The sequence below is a fragment of the Triticum aestivum genome, chromosome 4D (genome assembly GCF_018294505.1).
Source record: "Triticum aestivum cultivar Chinese Spring chromosome 4D, IWGSC CS RefSeq v2.1, whole genome shotgun sequence".
NCBI classification, from domain to species: Eukaryota; Viridiplantae; Streptophyta; class Magnoliopsida; order Poales; family Poaceae; genus Triticum; species Triticum aestivum.
The window spans coordinates 306,511,969-306,525,724 of record NC_057805.1 but is presented as its reverse complement, the minus strand read 5'-3'; positions in this window follow the sequence as shown (position 1 = coordinate 306,525,724).

Genomic DNA, 13,756 nt, shown 5'->3' with positions numbered 1-13,756 from the left:
TGGCAGTTTTGAAGAAGAAGAAGATGTCAAAAATCAACACTCCATCACTCAAGAACTGGAAATGCTCACACAATGACTAAGTGATCTAAAGAGACACAATCTTTATCTCATCAATGATGAAAAATTCCATGCACCAAAATCATCAAGAAGACGTCTGCCTCCGGAAGACATGAAGTGCTTCAAATGCAAACTATATGGTCATGTCATCGCTGATTGCCCTAGTTAGGAAGAAGAAACCAACATCAAATGGAAATATCTTCACTGCAGTGGTTTTACTCGAATGGATTGTCATACTAAGCTCTTGAAGGAAACCTCATCGTCTTCGAAGAGACCAGTCACTGACATAAAAGCCAGAGCTGTCATCGAATCAAATATGAAGAGGATGTTACAGCTAAACAGAGCATATGCAGATTTGACATTAGAATCTGAAGATGAAGCCACGGATACTGAATCCGATGAGGAAGAATTCTACAAGAAGATTGGGAGAAGTAATGCCTATGTTGCTATTGAATCATCGAAGAAATTCCGCGAATCATATACTGACGATGATGCTTCAAGTAATGATAATTCGAGCGATGATGAACCAACCACCTTCTGTCTCATGGAAAGATCTTCAGAGGATCAGGTATCTGCCAAACACCTAAGATCCATGAATGAATACTCTCCTGAATACATATCTTATGCCAAGCTGGTCAAAATTGCTAAATCTCAACATGATGAACTTGAAATGCTTGAAAGAAATCTTAGAAAAACTGAAGGATTACTGGTCGAAGAGATGGAGAGGAATCAAAAGTTGATTGAAGAGCAAGATGTTGTTGCATCAACTATTAATAATCTTACCATTCAATATGACTCACTTGCAGTTGACTACGAGAGTTTATCAAATGAACTTCTTAGCAGGAATCAAGAACTCGTGTCACTGAAAGAGTCTCATAATGAATTGGCTTTAGAAAAAGCTTCTCTCTTCGCCGAGCAATCTGTTCAACTGCCTGATAGTTTTGTACCCCCATGCTTAACTTGCCTAGAACGTAGCAATGCAGGTTCTCATGCTGAAACTTCCAATATTGTGAAAGAGAATAACACTACTACACATGGTACCACTAACCCCTCTTCCGAGGATTTTGCTGCTCTTACTGAAGAAAATTGCAGGTTAAGAGGCTTACTTGAGACTGGAATGCTAAGGACCCTGAAAGGGCATCAAACCTTATGCGATGTGCTCAAGAAGTCTATACTTCACAAAAATCCCAGAAGGAAGGATTAGGTTTCGAAAAGAAAATCAATGTGGATGGTTCATACTGGACTCCAGAAGAATATCCCCGTACAATGTGGACTCGAGCAAATAGTAAAATCCTCGAACCTGAAACTCTATCTGGTTATCTTTCGCCCATTTCTGTTGACACTGACGAGTCAAATGACTCAAATTACAAACTCTTCAAGCAACAGAATGGTAAATTTTTCGCTCGGTATGTTGGAACTAACTGCACGACAGGCTCACCCAAGAAGAAAATTTGGGTGAAGAAAAATACCATTGAAAATCTAGCTGTTACTACTAATCTGACTGTGCAGGATTATCCTCGACGAGGAAAAGGCTATCATTCACGGCCTAGTCGATTGTCATCTTCAAATGATTATCACCCTCATCTGCGTCAGAAGGAATACATGCACATATCTTCTAATCATTATACTTATGCATCTGGAAACAACTTCAATGCCTATTCATATGAGTACTATCATAGTACTCAGGTATCACGTAGAACACGACGAAGATATATCCCAAGCCAGGCGAAGCAAATGAGATCACCACCTCCCACACAGGTGTGGGTTGTGAAGAAGAACTAATCATTTCTTGCAGGAAACACTCTCAGGGATATCACACTCTCATCATATGCCCTGAGTCAAATCTTTGTTGGTGCTTCTGTGTTTTCCATGTTTTCATTCGTAGTGCTTTCACTTTCTCCTTCAGTAGTTTTTGTGTTTTCGTTTCGGTTCCTCTCTTGTTTTGTTTGATCTTCGTGTCACAAACATGCATTTGATCTGAAGAAGATTTCTTTCCGACATCCTTGGTCGCGAATTAAATCATCCTCAATTCCTTCATCTATTTTGGCGCTTGCCCTTCCTCAAACCCTTCGGCATCCAGTTCAGTTATCAAGAATTTTGCAGGAAACGGCTGACATGTGCCCATGATCTCTTCATCGTGATATCTTCCGTTGAATGTGGAACGTCCGGTTTTTCCGTCCGTAGATTTCGGAGTGGATGGTTTGTCCTTCAGGTTATATAAATCCCCGCTCTGGGTCTCTTCTTCCTTAGCTCCTCTCTGTTTGTCCTCTAACCCTACCTTCTCTCTCCGCCCGAGCCCAAGCTCGAAGCAGCCTCGACGTCAAGCATTGCTGTGCAACTCCGGCGAAGCTCCGTCACCGTTGATCGTGCTAGAGCGGTAACTCCTCTTTTCCGCTCTGTCGTACTTGATATGTGTCTCCAAGTTAGGGTATTCAGATCCGATTCTTGCTCTACTCAACTCCTGTTCTAGAGCAGTTCCTCCCGACACGATTTATTTCATGTTATTTCTGTGCGCTAGATCTTCTAGGCTCTGTAGTTTTGAATTGTACGGTTTGTAGTTGTTCCTCGTACCTATCCTTTGGATCTAGGGTTCACTGTGCATGCTCTTCGAAAGATTAGAGGATTGGTTATGTCGTTGTTAGGCATACTGAAATTTACTCGATGATATCTTACCAGTGCATGACTTGAATCCATTGGCTCTTCCTGTAAACCATCTGTTTTGAGTTAAAATTTCCTCTGGGCATGCTTGTGACCTCATCTGTGCTTTCCTTCGCACTTGTGTTTTTCCTCAGGAGTGGTCATGGCAAATAGTTCGGATGAGCATTCTGGTTCAGAGGAAGAAATCCCTCAGCAGCCAAGGGTGGCTGGCAAGGCAAAAGTGGTCGAAAGAAAATCAACTAAGCCACCAAGAGCGCCGAAGAAAAAGGCCGAATCAGAATCTACTGATGAAGTTGATGATGATATTCCCTTTGCTCACAGTCAGCCAGAAGATGAGCTAGTCACAGATTCCAAGACCATGTTCTTAGATGGAAATCCCAAGATGGGTGGTCGAGGAAGAGAAAGAAATACAGCAGCTGAGAAGTCAGATCAGGAAACATACAGAACCCCACTAGGTGTGGAAATAGCTCAAGAAAGGAACAATAGATTACAAAAGATTCACCGGCACTAGGCGAAGAAATGGTTCAACTACGAGAACGTTCGACAAAAATATCAGATTCTGTTTGCATTCACTCCACCCTGGAATGATTGGATTGCAGAAGGATGCCTAGGACAAGAAGATGAAAAAGTAAGGCCAGCGCCACCTCCCAACGCTCATGCCGATTCTTTGAAAACCATAGCTGATTTTCCCGAAGAAGTTGCAAAAAGGGAAAAGGCTAAGGCTAAGCATGAAGCCAGACTTGCAAAGAAGAACCAAGTAGAACCGGAATGCTAAGCTGACTTAACAGGATGTGATTGAGAAGAAGGGAAGGGAGTCTGCCCGAAAAGAGAAGAAGAAGAAGAAGAAGAAGAAGAAGAAGAAGAAGAAGAAGAAGAAGAAGAAGAAGAAGAAGAAGAAGAAGAAGAGGAAGTCAGTTTCTCCTCGAGCTCCGAAGAAGAAGTCTGTTGCAAGTAAGTCCAAAAAGGTTGCATCTACCTCATCTGATGAGGAATCTTTTGATGGTAATGCTGGCGATGAAATTCCCATGTACGATCAATGAGCGTTGCTCGATAAGCCATATCACACTCCATCACCCGCCAAGAAGTCACCGCCTGTGAGATCTTCACCAAGAGTTGCACCTTCTCCCTTAGATAAACCTTCGGGTTCTGCTGCCCCAGCTGCCAAGAGAAAGCTGGCCATTGATGAAAAAGCTGCTATTTCCGCCAAGAAGGCGAAGAAAATCATTCCTGCTTCCTTAGAGGAATATGATTTTGAGATGATATTCGACATCATTGAAGGTGCCTCCTATGATGCAAATCCAACCGAGTTGGGTAATCTGGGTTTGCCAGAAGATGTTACCAAAATGGTAGCAAATCACTTCACTGATCTGAAGGAAATCACCAAAGAATCAATCAAGTTGTCGATGACAAAAAGCTTCTGGAGAAGATGAGAAGGGAAGCAAAGTCTGAAGCTGAAAGAAAAGATGTGAACAAGGCCATTCTTGAAACCTCAAAAGCCCTCACTACCACGAGGTACAACAATATAGAGTGGCACTCCAGGATGAAAATGGATGTCTCTCAGCTTTGTGATCAAAAAATTGAAGAAATTCAGCGTTAGGAGAATCTTGCTCGACGCAGGGAGAAAGAATAAAAACGTTAGAGAGCTCAGGCTAGAGCGAATAAGCCAAAAGAAGTCAAGGACAGTCGTGTCCAATCTGCTTCAGCTAATGCTCCCATTAACACAAGTGCACCACTTCAGCAGATCCCACCATCCCCTCATCCCGAGGAAGTAATCGAGCAACAAGTTGAGGTTGTGGTAGTTCCTACCTCAGTCGAACAATAAATTGATGTTGTGGATATCTATCTGGTCAATCCTGATGAAGTTAAGACTATGCCCGAGCAAAATGACCCCGAAGAAAAGGTTGACGAAGAAATTGAGATGGAAAAGCAAGTCCCTTCGCCTGCGAATAATGATCAAGCTGGACCCTCCGGACCCACTGAGGAGGGAGAAAAGGTTGAGGGGGAGCAACTTGCTGCCCAAGATTCTGCCCCTACGGTCTCCTCATTTGGTGCTCCTGCCCCGATGGAGGTTGAGCCTGCTCCTGGTTCTTTGGCTTCACAGCTAGAACAAGAAGAAAAGAAGTTTGAAGAGCCCATGGCTCATGAAGAGAAAGATGAAGAAGTTGCCCCACAAGTTCTGTCCCACCAGGTCATGCCACCAGTGCTGCCGCGGCAGGCTGAAGAAGTTTTTGTGACACCACCAATTGCAGAGTCACCAAAAGAAAAGGCCCTTGTGCCTGAGTCTGAAATTGCCGACGAAGGAGTTCCAGCGAAGCAAAATGATTATCAGTCCAATGATCCCGTGCCATCTGCTTCAGAGAAAGTCATCGTACCTCATTCCCTAGTACAACCTTCTAATGAGAACGCATCTGTAGCTGATGATGTTCAGCCGATGGAAATTAGCGAAGAAGTTTATCAGAAAAATCCTCAAGAATCCTTTCCTCTATTTTCATCTGAGTATGGCCCCCTTGGCCCAACTTTCAATGAGGAGATTCACTCATCGAAGCTTGCATTCTTTGGGTGAGTCCCTATGAAGGATAAAGAACATCTTTGTCTTGGAGGTTCTGGATAGAGGAGCAGGCAATATATTATGCTCGGATCTTGTTTGGCAAGCACATGATTTTCTATCACAAGATGCTACACTTTGCCAAGCTCGAAGGAATGCCCTACTTTCACAACATCCTTGACCATATTGAGCATGCACTTCTGAAGAGTTTTATGCGCTTCAATCATGGATGGAACAAAGCGATTATCCTTCAGTTCTACGCCACGCTGTACATCACATGGTAGATGGAAAACACTTCAACTTGGATGCTCGAATGGATAACAGGCAGAGAGAGAATCAAATGCTCAGCAGATCATTTTCTGGCCCTGATCAATTTGCCTCAATGCGAATTTGAAAATGACAGAGAATACAGACTGCATTTCTGGGAAGTGTCAGATGCTCAACCCCATTTCCAGATGGATCCCACTTTGGTGGGTGATGAATGCATCGATGTTGACCCGAAGAAGTTGGCCTACGATAACAAAGTGCTATTCCACATTCTGTGCAATACCATTACGCCAACCAACCGGCCCAACTCCATCAAAGGCATCATGGGAAATGCTGTGGTGTCAATCTCTCAGGGAATCAAATTTGACATTCCTGACCTTTTCATTCGGAATCTGGCATGTGCTGCTGATAGCCCCCAGTCACTCAAGCCCTATGCTCCTTGGATCATGTATGCCATTGAGCAGCCTGGGCCTATGCACCGAAAGTATTCATGCCACCTGTCTGCGACACTCTGTGCATCGTGAAGGAATACAGAAAGGGGAAGGAACCTACTGATATGGATGCAAATGCTTCAGCATCTGAGAATGTACCGAAGGTCAAAGAAGCCAAGGTTGAAGTTCCTCGAGAGGAAAATCCATCACTGTATGAAATTCGCATTCGCACTTAGCAGACTTTGGAAAGGCATATCAGGATGGATAGAAAAGAAAAGATGGAATTGCTAGCTGAGCTGAATCTGCTTCATAATCACACAAGGAAAATACTTTTGCATGAGAAAGATGCAAGGAATAGATCATGGACCTTGCCGAGAAGGTGTTTCGCTCTCAAGGATCTAGCCAAGAAGGGACTCACAAAAAATATGATTATCTGGACTTGCCTGTTGTACCGCGTGTCCGAAGGCAAACTCCAGAGCTCCCACAACATTCTGCTTCAACGGATCTACTGTTTGTCAACCATGATGATGAAATCAAAGACACAACGGCACCCGTATCAACAAGCTAGATGCACATCCTTCGAAGCCGCTCAAAGCCAAGAATGCTACACCTGCTTCTGCCTCGACCATTCAACATTCTTCTGATTCCAGTTTGTCAAGTGGTTTCAATTCTGACTTGAAGATACTCCTTTAGAGTAATTCCTCGGATGTACTCTCTCCTTTTTGACACTTGTTGACAAAAGGGGGAGAATAACATCGAGTGATAGTTTATCAGGATTTGTAGGGTGTTTTTTCTCCGAACTTTCATTTGGTTTCTCGTCGAATAATTTGCTTCAAAGAACTTATCACACCGCATGTGGTGTTAAAACTTCAGTCGTCAGGTAATGATAATAACCCCCGCCTGCAAAGCTATTTTCTTTGCATTACTTGTTTGCAGGTACCATTAAATATGTTGTTGTTGTGAATGATTATCACAGATGATTATCTATCTTACAAGGACACATAGACCCTCCTTGAAGAAAACAGAGAATCATCAAATGATGATGCTATTTTGGAGCATTATTTATTTCATAACTAATGGTTGGATATGCCCTTATTGCTATTTATCATTATCTAACCTTGTAGGAAGATATAGTCAGTCGATGCACAAATGCCTTATGAAGTCTATCTATGACTGACAAAGTGTGTTTCCTCTCAGATATCATATGCCTCATCTCATTGCAAGGAAAGCAACTTCGAAGCTCATCCACTATGAGCTACGAATTATTATTTGATCCTGCTTTGATCATATCATACATCTAACATGCAGGAAAACCATGTCCCGTGCGGATCCAAAAATTGTGCTATGAGAAAACCTTCATAATTTATCCATGTCACAAAACTCACCATGTTTCACTTCTAACCCTTGTCGAAGTTTTTTGTGACAGGAAAAACCTCAGACACTGCAGAGTGCATCAAAAGAACTCTTGTGTGAAATCTTTATCAATGACACTCAAATGAAGAAAAATATTTCTCCCAAACCGAAGCATAACTTAAGGTGGAGAATATCTTATCTTCATGATCTTCTCTTGTATTTCATTATTCTTCACATTACATTCCATTCATTATCTATCATTCGATGTGATCTGTTTTGTTAACAATCGTCCAAAAAGGGGGAGATTGTTGGTGCAATATCTGCCTACCTTATATTTTGGAGATTGTTGACAGAAACAGGTATGGACTAATGTGTTTGCTAGTGCACACAGAGCAAAAAGTCCATACACAACCGAAGAAAATGTTGTCTCTGGTGTTGAGTTCGAGGAACTTCACCGAAGCATATCTGCGTTGCAGAGAAGAACGAGCTATATATGTTGAAGTGATAGAGTCACGAGATTAATGTGAAGAAATCGACCCCTCAAAAGTTTTCTGCTATAGCGAAGCTTTCTGTTTCGATACCGTCATCCGAAGAAAATGACTGAAGTGATTGAAGTTATATCTGGCCATGGGCCGGGCCGGGCCGGGCTTGGGCCAGGCCTGAAAAAGCCCATGGCAGAAAACTGAGGCCCAGGCCCTCCCAGGCCCTACCATCGGGCCTACTTTTAAGGCCCAAGCCCGGCCCATCTGGTAAAAAGTCCTGAAAAGCCCTTAGGGCTTAGGGCTTAGGGCTTAGGGCCGGGCCTCTTCCTTAAAATGCCAATATGCCAAGCCCAAGCCCGTCCAGGCCCTGCTGGTGGGCTCAAAACTCAGGCCCAAGCCCGGCCCATGGGCAAGCCCATCGGGCCTAGGCCCTGGATTTTAGGGCCGGGCCTGGGTGGGCCGACAGGGCCGGGCCTGAGATGGCCAGGACTAATTGAAGTCGAAGACTAAACGAAGACGTAGTATTCATTGAGTTTTTCTTCTTTGAGTCTTTTGAGTCATAGGACCTCCGTACTATTAAGAGGGGTATAGGTTCTCGATGCTTAGATCTACTGTGATGCTTAGCTGCAACCTATGAAAGATGTGAGAGAAATCTCTTCGTGCTCCGAGTAAATACTTGCCAGCAAGAGACTATGATCTTCTTCGCTGCGAGAGATTTGCCTCGGACCAAGGAGTTAGCATTTCTTGCTCCGCAAGAAATGCTACCGTTGTGCTCAAATCCAACCGTTGGAATCATGTTGTTCAGCCATTGGCTGAGGCCGGTGTCCAATTTGGTCATTTCCCATCTGGGAAGGCTGCGGCTATAAATATCCACCCCTCTCCAACGATATCCGTTGGCTGCTCCACTTGAGATTTCTGAGAAGATTGATTTGAGCAACCCCTCTCTGAGTGATTTGAGTTTAAGATCCACCGAGAGAAAACCAAGAGCCCAAACTTAGATAGTGGTTTAGCATCACAACAGTTCTAACTGAGAGTTCTTGTACCTGTTACTCTTGAGAGCTGTGCACACTCTATATGGATACGCTTGGCTTCGAGTGTTGAAGAGTCGTTGTCTTCACCGAGCCTGATCTTCAGCAACCAATAGTGATTGTGGTCTGCGAAGGTCGACCAAAGGTTTGGAGATCGCCGACAAGGATGTTCCATGAGTGAAATCAACCTGAGTCTGATCAACTCCGTGTTGAAGGAGAACAGGGTGAAGAGAGTTTATCTTTCGTGTTAAGTCATAGCTCCTCCAGCCAGACGTAGCCCTTTGGCAGAAGGGTGAACTTGTCTACCAAATCTCTTGTCGCCATCGAGCACCACTGGTTATATCTTCTCTACTGAAATTCATTCAGTAGTTTTCATTCGTGCTCAGTGCCATTAGATTCTTGATCATTGTTCTATTTTGAGCCATTCTTCATGTGTTGTAAAATCAATTCCTTTCATTATCCTCGTCTCCTTTCCTTCGTCATCAGTCTGTATCCTTGCTATACTGTGTAACTTGGTAATTGCATTTTCTTCAGTATTCATAATGTTTTGTTTCAACCTGTTACACATGTTTGCTTGTTGCATAACTCTCATCGTAGTTAAACCCTTTATCCATTAAGATCGCTCCGTTGTAAATGCTTTTCTGAGGAATATGCCTCTGACGAAGAACTCTGATTCAGTGCATTTCTCTCAATACTCATTTCCGCTGTGGTGTTTGGAATAAGTTTCAAAGCTTTCGAAAGAAAATTTGAATCTCCCATTCACCCCCCTCTAGTCGATATACTCTCGGTCCTAACACTCTCTATTTACTTTATGCAATTTTTATTTTTATTCGAGTCTCCATCTTCTCTTATAAAGCACCAACTAAGCGGCACGATGATTGTACTTGAGCATTGGATGTAGCTAATATGCGAGTGTGTTTATGAATTAATCTTGAGCATGATGGGCTAGGGATAACTTTCTTTAGTGTTGATATTTTGAAAGACATGGTTGCTTATTGATATGCTTGAGTATTGAAATCTTCATGTCAAAACTAGACTATTGCTTTGAACCATATAAAAGTCCATATGTCCATGATACAAAAGAAAAAGAATATGTGATGAACATGTTAGGCAGCATTCCACATCAAAAATTCTATTTTTACCATTTACCTACTCGAGGACGAGTAGGAATTAAGCTTGGGGATGCTGACACGTCTCCAATGTATCTATAATTTTTGCTTGTTCCATGCTGTTATATTATCATTCTTGGATGTTTTACAATCATTTTATAGCAACTTTATCATTTTTTGGGACTAACCTATTGACATAGTGCCCAGTGCCAGTTGTTGTTTTTTGCTTGTTTTTTACTTCGCAGAAAATCAATACCAAGCGGAGTCCAAAGCAGCGGAACTTTTTGGAGAATTTTTCTGGACCAGAAGACACAAGTTGGGCCAAAGAAGTACCAGAGGGGTGCCCTGAGGGGGCACAATCCACTTGGGCGTGCCTGGGGGCCCAGGCGCGCCCAGGTGGGTTGTGCCCACCTCGGTGGCCTCCTGCACCGCCTCTTCGACCTATAAATACCCCAATATTCCAAAAACCCTAGGGGAGACATCGAAACACAATTCCAGCCACCGCAAGTTCCAGTACCACAAGATCCAATCTAGACACCATCACGGAGGGGTTCATCATCCTCATTGGTGCCTCTCCGATGATGTGTGAGTGGTTCATTATAGACCTACGAGTCTGTAGGCAGTAGCTAGATGGCTTCCTCTCTCTCTTTTGATTCTCAATACAATGGTCTCTTGGAGATCTATTTGATGTAACTCTTTTTTGCGTTGTGTTTGTTGGGATCCTATGAACTTTGAGTTTATGATCAGATCTATATATCCATGAAAGTTATTTGATTTTTCTTTTGATCTCTTATATGCATGATTATTTATAGCCTCGTATTTCTTCTTTGAATCTTTGGTTTAGTTAGGCCAACTAGATCAATCTTTCTTTCCATGGGAAAAGGTGCTTTGTGATGGGTTTGATCGTGCGGTGTTATTTCCCAGTGACAGAAGGGGCAGCAAGACACGTATGTATCATTTGTATTAAGGATAACAAGATGGGGTCTTTTCCTACATCACTAGATATTGTTTACATCATGTCATCGTTCTTATTGCATTACTCTGTTTCTCCATGAACTTAATACACTAAATGCATTTTGGATAGCGGTTGATGTGTGGAGTAATAGTAGTAGATGCAGGCAGGAGTCGGTCTACTAATCTTGGACGTGATGCCTATATATTGATCATTGTCTGGATATCATCATAATTATTTGAGGTTTTATCAATTGCCCAACAGTAATTTGTTTACCCACCGTGTGCTATTTCTTGAGAGAAGCCACTAGTGAAATCTACGCCCCCGGGTCTCTTCTTTATCATATTTGCTTGGAGATCTATTTTTATTCGCTTTTATTTTCAGATCTATTATTCCAAAAACCCAAAAATACCTTGCTGCACTTTTTTATTACTTATTTTATTTCGTGTTTTACCGAGCTCTATTTATCCAATCTACCACAAACTTAACTATCTTTTTACCGTGGAGGGATTGACAACCCCTCTTACGCGTCGGGTTGCAAGTATTTGTTCTTTGTGTGCAGGTACCGTTTACATAGTGTTGCTTGGTTCTCCTACTGGATTCATACCTTGGTTTCATAACCGAGGGAAATACCTGCCGTAGTTGTGCTGCATCATCCCTTCCTCTTTGGGGAAATACCGACGTAGGTTCTAGCGACATCAAGTAATAGTAGTAGATGCAGAATCATTTCGGTCTACTTGTCACATACGTAATGCCTATGTATTGATAATGACATGAATAACGTCATAACTATGCGCTTTTCTATCAATTGCCCAACAGTAATATGTTTACCCACCATTACTAAGCTCATGAGAGAGATGCCTCTAGTGAAAGCTATGGCCCCCGGATCCATTCACATACTTGTTGGGAAACGTAGTAGAAAACAAAAAAAATCGCCTTACGATCACCCAGGAACAATATGAAGATGTATAACGGGTTGTGATCAACGATCATTACCGACTCCGGGAGTGCAGCGGGAGTAGTAGAGTCGATGTAGATCGTACTTGGAGTCCCTCGAACATTGATGATGATCATGCGAACCACCCTCGAATGATCCCTCGAACAGAAGACCGAAGCACGGCCTCTCTACTTGGTTGCACGCGTACGGTCTTCACGATCTGGCAGCGCTTCGCCGTCTAGAGCTAACCATCGCCGGAGAATTAGAGGGAGGAGTTTAGAACCATACGGGGCTTCTAATTATGAGGATTAGAGGTGGCTAGGGCTCGCTCTAATTAGTCAACTAGGACCAACTAGAACGTGCACTAGATCAACTAGAGGAGGCTCCAAAACTTGTGTACTCATAGGGTGGAAATCCTCTAGTATATAGGTTAGAGGGGAGGGAGAGGGCTGCCACCAAGGGGGAAAGTCTCCCTTGGGGTGTTGACCTAAGGGGGGAGTAGGACTCCTCGACTAGTCCAATTCGCCACCCCCACAAGGAAAGGGGGCGCCTTCCTACTTGGGCCCTTGTGGCCCAAGTTGCCCTCCACCTCTTAGCCTTTTAAGGCCCATCGGTATTTAAATTAAATATAAAATGTTCTAAACATTTCCAGAGCATTATATATATTTTTTAACATCCCCGGAAACATTTTCCACCTATATATAATTAATCGGTAATATCCGGTATTCACCGAAACCCTTCTGGTGACCCCAAAATGCTTCCAGGACCTCTCGGAACTATTCCAGTTATTAATGAAACAATTCCACAAATATATTCTCATCACTCCCATCCCACTAACACTCAGCAGATCGTGATTACCTTAAGCTTGTGACCCCGTAGGTTCGGTAAACCATAGACATGAACGAAACCCCTTCGTTCAATGACCGATAGCGGAACCATGTACATCCATATCGGTCCCTATGATTACACAAATAATATTCGAGTGAACCTTTGTCGGTGCAACAAACCCCGGGTATGTTGCCCAACTGTGCACAGGCACAAGATCAAGATTGGAGCACCAGCTTAAGTTAGAGGTCGAAGAGCCAAGAGACTTGAAGAGCCAACATGCAGCTCAGAGAGATCGAGATCAAGCCAAAGGAACAGGATAACGGCAAGAGAAGGGCCTCCCTCATCGGGCAGGCAAGCCCGGCAAGGGGCCAGGCAACCACCAGAAGCAAGCAACCAAGACTCCCCGGCAGCGCCTGCCGGGGCTTGCGGGGCCTGAACCACCCCGCCAGCCGTGCAAGTACGACCCACGTCAATCAGTGCGGTGTCAAGCCGCAAGGTGATTAAGTGGCAGCATTTGCCACATGGCAGTCATCTCCTACAGAAGAAACCCACAGGCGACACCCGTCCAGCGACGTGTCAAGAGAACAGATGCGGAGCTGGCAAGATAAGCCCCGCAGGCCTTGCTGGGCAGCTAGTGATGTGACACTGAGCGGTGCATTTAATGCACCCTGTCAGCCCGCAGAGTTAGGTATGATAGCACTGTTTGCTATCATATCAGTGGGTAATGACTGTTTTGCCACTGTGGTGGCCCCTTGATCTATAAAAGGAGGCCCATGGCAATAGTAGGAGGGGGTTAGAGGGTTGGAAACTTGACAAACCCAAGCCACCATACGCTTGTGGTCACCGTAGCCCTGAGGCAGGCCTTGCCGGGCAAGTGTACCATTCACCACCACGCTCATTTCCACCATCAATCCACCAAAGCAGGAGTAGGGTCTTACGCCTCGTGGCAGCCTGAACCTGGGTAAATTGCTTGTGTGCTCTCTGCCGTGCTGCCACGCACTAGTCTGCTCTTTGTGCAGATGTCCCCCGCCGAACCAGCAAGGGGCCGCTCGGTCCCATAGGTGGCCGCGGATATCCCGCGACATCTTTGGCGCGCTAGGTAGGGGGCT